At 60.9% G+C, this 5703-nt stretch overlaps 1 long non-coding RNA gene across 2 annotated transcripts; it reads right to left on the bottom strand.

Moving 5' to 3' along the window:
• Window positions 1-693: 693 nt before the first annotated feature.
• Window positions 694-4790, bottom strand: LOC148050005 (uncharacterized). 2 transcript variants are annotated; one of them, XR_015701787.1, is made up of 4 exons: window positions 4574-4790; window positions 1991-2090; window positions 1361-1459; window positions 694-1262 (listed from the first exon to the last, which is right to left on the bottom strand). It is a non-coding gene; the product is annotated as an uncharacterized LOC148050005 (long non-coding RNA). The 2 variants fall into 2 exon arrangements; XR_015701786.1 differs by having other exon boundaries at window positions 1361-1456.
• Window positions 4791-5703: the final 913 nt, after the last annotated feature.

The following is a 5703-nucleotide window of genomic DNA, read 5'->3' as shown; positions in this document are numbered from 1 at the left end:
AGGAAATGGTATAAAAACAGACAAACTTTTAAAAGCAATGGTGATTAAGGAAATAAGGAAAAAATTTTAAAATCCCATTGGTGAACTAAAATGGAGATGGAAAAGAAGATTTAAAAAGTGATGGCACTAAGGAAAAACAAGAAAGAATAATTAAAAATCAATGACAGCAAACAAGATGCAAGTAGAAATTTTAAAAGCCAAAGGATTAAGAGAGGAAAGCAGTACAAAGTAGCAACATTGAACTACAATGCAGACATAGACAGAAATTTTTAAAAGCGACAGTGCTAAGGAAAGACAAGAAATCATTCAAAATAAAGACAGTGAACGGAATAAAAGGAGGCATAGAAAGAAAACTTAAAAAGCAATCAGCATTAGGGACAGTGCACTAAAACAGAGATGCAGAAACAAAATTTTAAAAAGCAAGGGCACTAAGGAAAGACAAGAAATAATTGGGAAAATTAAAAAACAGGACAGCGAACTAAAGGGACGGAGAAGGAAAATTCAAAAAACGAGGGCCCTAAGGAAAGAGGACAACAGGAGACAGGAGAGTGCTTAAAGGAAGCGGCGATTAAGAACATCAGGAAGTGATTTAAAAACCCGCATCGGTGAACTAAAACGGAGACGGAAAAAACGGAAAAAGACAGAAAATTATTTTTGAATCATTTATATAATACAGCAGATATAGGTTTGTATTTGGAAATCCTTCTTTTTATATATATATATGAATTCTGTATATATACATATGAATATTATTTTTTTATATATATATATATATATATATATATATATATATATATAAAGGCGAGAGATTTTTCTCTACTGCAATGCCTCACACCCGTATTTACAGTTTTGAACGTTTTTAATCACACACACGAATTTTCGAGGCCGATTCCTCCTCTTTTGTCCACGTCTCTCCTTGGACCTGGATCGCTTTTAGTACGGACGCTAGTATCTCAGTAAGCTTTTCAAGGACTACTCTAAGATATTTTCAAAACTTATTGACTGAAAAAGCACACAGCTTCTATGACGAAAACAAAGCCTGTTTCTTCTGAACGCCTGAACTCTTACAAACGGCGTCTTTCCTCTTTTAGGACGCAACTATTTTCCCGATATCATTTCCTAGTAAGCGCACAGAAACAGAAGATTGCGCTTTCAGGAAGGCAAAATAAACGGAGGGAAGTCGGCTTTGCACAGGCAGAACACGCTCCAGCGCAGACCTTCTTTTCCTTTTAGGATCTGCGCTAAAATAGTTCCTAGAAAAACTACAGAAGGAAGGAGAGCTGGCGCATTCTTGACGTTAACTTTGAAGTCCATGCTACAAGCGCCTTAGGAAAAACGCGGACACGCATCGCGGACGTACCTTGTACTCGCAGACCGCTACGCAGCCTTTCCGTCCGTCTTGCGCTTTCACGGCAGAAGAAAGGGCGACCACGGTGAAACGGCGGCAGCTGACACTCTGCTGAGAGAGGAAAAAAAACCTGTAGCATAAAGCTGGGGAGGAGTCCCAAGCTGCCCGGTTTTGTGAAGTCTTGCGAAGGCTACAGCCGAGCAAAGGAAAAAATAGCCGTTTGGAACATAGTGCCAAACAACATTCGGCAATAAAACTCGGAGGCGTTTGACACGCGCCCATTTTTTGGTAACTTGCTATTTGCTTCCTGTTATCGTTGTTCTTCCTTCAGAACCTCTACTTGGAGCCAACTTCTTTGCTACCGGTTCAAGCGTTTCCCTTCCTGGTATTACTAGCACACGGGCCCAGGCAAGTCCCTGAACTGCTCTTCCGAACTTCTCCAAACGACAATTACAGCCACGAAAGAGGACTTCAAGAGAGGAAAAGGAGAGGCCGGGCAGCAAAAGAGCTCTGCAGGCTGCCACCAGTCAACATTCCACTCTTTTTTTTTTTTCTTTTTTTTCTTTTAAATCCAGCCCCCCGCCCCCAAATACAAACAAAAAAACCCCATGACCTTGTATTTTTTTTCCTTTGGGAGCTCACCCCTGTCTCAGCACAGTGTCCTCCACAGAGCAGGAAGCGCAGACGATCTGTATCCCGATTTGCACGCGACGAATCCGTGTTCAGAAGAAATAGGCCAGATCTGTAAGACCGGTGTTATTTTGGGGGTTTTAACAATCACAACGCAATTGCATCGACCGACGCGTTTGTGAGAAAACTCCTTAACTTCTAAACGTAGCACCTCCTTGGGTAAAAAAACGTGAGCGAGATTGAAAAAAAGGGATGATTCAGAGCTCCCGCTTACAATGGAGCCGTGCGGGCAGGAATGAAAGTGAAGACAAACAGCAGCAACAGGAAGTGAAATTCGGCTTTAATTCTGAGCACGTGCTTAAGAGACTCTCCAAGCCCACACCTCAATCCTAGGAGCGACTAGCCCTTTTCTGGAAGGACAAACTTTGTTACTTCAAAGTCCTAGACCGAAGGCTCCACGGAACAGAACGTGCACCGAGCCACAGGCCACCGTGCCATCGACGCTCTGATGGCAAAGAAAAACCAAGGAAAACTAAAGTTTAAAGATCGGTTTCCATCGCGTTTCATTCCTTACGTTTCCACTGGCACCTAGGTGCTCCAAAATGAACTCTACTGACACCGCATGTTACTAACAATTTAGTTCTGCGTATCAAAACAACAGGCTATTTCCAGCTCGCCCATCAAAGTAGCACGACCGACCAGAAGAGAAACACCGGACCCTAAAGAAGGGAACAGGCAGCTCTTCATTTCTCCTAGAGGAAAGTCTGTTCTTTTGCCCGGAAGGCAAACAGCCGAAACTGCCAAGGGAGCACTGCAGGAACGCGGCGCGCTCTCTCAGCTGCAATTTGTCATCGGCTTTTCTGCACGGGCAGCGGCTTTGCCTTTCCTCTGGCTTTGATGTGGCGCCCCTGGAGCGTCCTTGACCCGGCAAGGGTTTCTCCCCGCTCCCGCAGCCCCAGACACGCGATTACCTGAGCGCCGAGCGGAATCACCCACGCGGGATTTTCTTCCCGGGACGCAGAAGGTGACGCTGGGAAAGGAGGAGGCAAAAAGGAAGCGGTTTGTCCGGCAGCCACGGCCCTAGAAACTACACCTCCCGGCATGCCCCGGGGAACCAACGTGGCCGACCAAAAGCCCCGGATGCCAGGGGACGCAGCCCTCCGTGCTTTGGGATCCTGCGGGGACACCGTTCACCGCGCCACCGCCGCACGTGGAAGCCCCGCCGAGCCCCCAGCGCGGCTCCCCCCCGCCGCCCGGCCCCGGAGCGGAGCGGAGCGGCGCGGCTCGGCGCGGCGCCCCCCCGCACCGGCGCGGCGCCCGCCCAACTCCGGGCTCACCTCGCCACCGGCCCCGACCCGACGCGCCCCCCTCGCCCGGCTCCGGGAAGCCCCGCCCGCCCGGCTCCCACACGGCACCGAACCCTCCCCGCTCCGTGCCTCCCGCCGGCCCGCCGCTCCCCCGCAGGCAAGGGAAAGGAGGAGGCAAAAAAGGAAGCGGTTTGCCCGGCAGCCACGGCCCTAGAAACTACACCTCCCGGCATGCCCCGGGGAACCAACGTGACCGACCAAAAGCCCCGGATGCCGCGAGACGCAACCCTCCGTGCTTTGGGACCCTGCGGGGACACCGTTCCCCCCGCCGCCGCCGCACGTGGAAGCCCCGCCGAGCCCCCAGCGCGGCTCCGGGCAGCCCCCGCCAACACCTCCGGCTGCCCGCCCCCGCCCGGCGCCGACGCGGCGCGGCGCCCCCCGCCGCCCGGCCCCGGACCGGCGCGGCTCCCCCCCCGCCCGGCCCCGGAGCGGCGCGGCTCGGCGCGGCACCCCCCCGCCCCGGAGCGGCGCGGCTCGGCGCAGCGCTCCCCCGCTGCCCAACCCCGGCGCGGCTCGGCGCCCCCCCGCCGCCCGGCCCCGGCGTGGCTCGGCGCTCCCCCGCTGCCCCACCCCCGCGCGGCTCGGCGCGGCGCCCCCCCCCGCCGCCCGGCCCCGGAGCGGCGCGGCTCGGCGCGGCGCCCCCCGCCGCCCGGCCCCGGAGCGGCGCGGCTCGGCGCGGCGCCCCCGCCGCCCGGCCCCGGAGCGGCGCGGCTCGGCTCGGCGCCCCCCCCGCCGCCCGGCCCCGGAGCGGCGCGGCTCGGCGCGGCGCCCCCCCCCCGCCCGGCCCCGGAGCGGCGCGCGGCGCTCCCCGCCGCCCGGCCCCGGCGCGGCTCGGCCCCCGCCGCCCGGCCCCGGACGCGGCGCGGCGCTCCCCGCCGCCCGGCCCCGGCGCGGCTCGGCGCTGCCCCGCCGCCCGGCCCCGGTCCGGCGCGGCTCGGCGCGACGCTCTCCCGCCGCCCGGCCCCGGCGCGGCTCGGCGCTGCCCCGCCGCCCGGCCCGCACCGGCGCGGCGCCCGCCCAGCATCGAACCAGCGCGGCTCAGCTCGGCGCGGCGGACCCCCGCCGCCCGGCCCCGGAGCGGCGCGGCGCCCCCCCGCCGCCCGGCCCCGGGAAGCCCCACCCGCCCGGCTCCCACACGGCACCGCACCCTCCCCGCTCCGTGCCTCCCGCCGGCCCGGCCGCTCCCCCCCCAGGCACCGCCGCCCTTCTCGGGACTTTCCCCGCTCACCTCCTCCCTGCCTGCAGCCGCAGCCGGGCTCCCGCTGGCCCCTCCGCGGGGGGAAGCTCCACCCACGGCGCGATGCCCGCCCCCGATGCACCTCGCAGGCGCTGGCGAAGCTCCGCCCTCCCAGCGGAAAACCCCGCCCTCTGCAGCCAAGCTCTGCCCTGCACACAGCACGCATGCGCCGGTGAAGCTCCGCCCCCTCGGCAAAGCTCCACCCTCCCATGGCAAAGCTCCGCCCCCCGCAGCAAAGCTCCGCCCCTGAGACAGCGCGCATGCGCAGACAAAGCTCCGCCCTTCACAGCAAACCTCCGCCCTCCCACGGCAAAGCTCCGCCCCCCCGCAGCAAAGCTCCGCCCCTGAGACAGCGCGCATGCGCATACAAAGCTCCGCCCTTCACAGCAAACCTCCGCCCTCCCACGGCAAAGCTCCGCCCCCCCGCGGCAAGGCTCCGCCCCCGACGCATCGCGCATGCCCTGGTCAAGCTCCGCCCTCACCCGGCAAAGCTCCGCCCTCACCCGGCAAAGCTCCGCCCCCCCCGCGGCAAGGCTCCGCCCCCGACGCATCGCGCATGCGCTGGTCAAGCTCCGCCCTCACCCGGCAAAGCTCCGCCCTCACCTGGCAAGGCTCCGCCCCCCCGCGGCAAAGCTCCGCCCCCGAGGCAGCGCGCATGCGCGGCAAAGCTCCGCCTTTCACATCAAAGCTCCGCCCCCACGGCAAAACTCCGCCCCAAGACAGCGCGCATGCGCCGGTTAAGCTCCGCCCTCACACGGCAAGCTCCGCCCACCCGCGGCAAAGCCCCGCCCTTCAGAGCAAAGCGCCGCCCCCCCGGCAAGGCTCCGCCCCCGAGACAGCACGCATGCGCCAGTGAAGCTCCGCCCTCGCACGGCAAAGCTCCGCCTTACCACCGCTAGGCTCCGCCCCCCCGCGGCTAAGCTCCACCCCAACACAGTGCGCAGGCGTGGTCTCCAGGGGCGGGGCCTGTCGCTAGGGGTGGTGCCCTTCCCCTGCCCGGGGGCATCCAGGGGCGGGGCCCGGCGCTAGGGGCGGGGCCGCTCCACACCAGGACCGGGGCATTCGGCGGGGCGGGGCTGCAGCGGAGGCGGACGCCGCGGGGCGGGGCTGCAGCGGAGGCG

The sequence above is a fragment of the Nipponia nippon genome, unplaced genomic scaffold (genome assembly GCF_047370975.1).
Source record: "Nipponia nippon isolate SJK-2023a ecotype South Korea unplaced genomic scaffold, ASM4737097v1 scaffold_98, whole genome shotgun sequence".
In the NCBI taxonomy this organism is placed as follows: domain Eukaryota; kingdom Metazoa; phylum Chordata; class Aves; order Pelecaniformes; family Threskiornithidae; genus Nipponia; species Nipponia nippon.
Note: the sequence above shows the minus strand (reverse complement) of the source record. Positions and strands in the feature narration are given on the sequence as shown.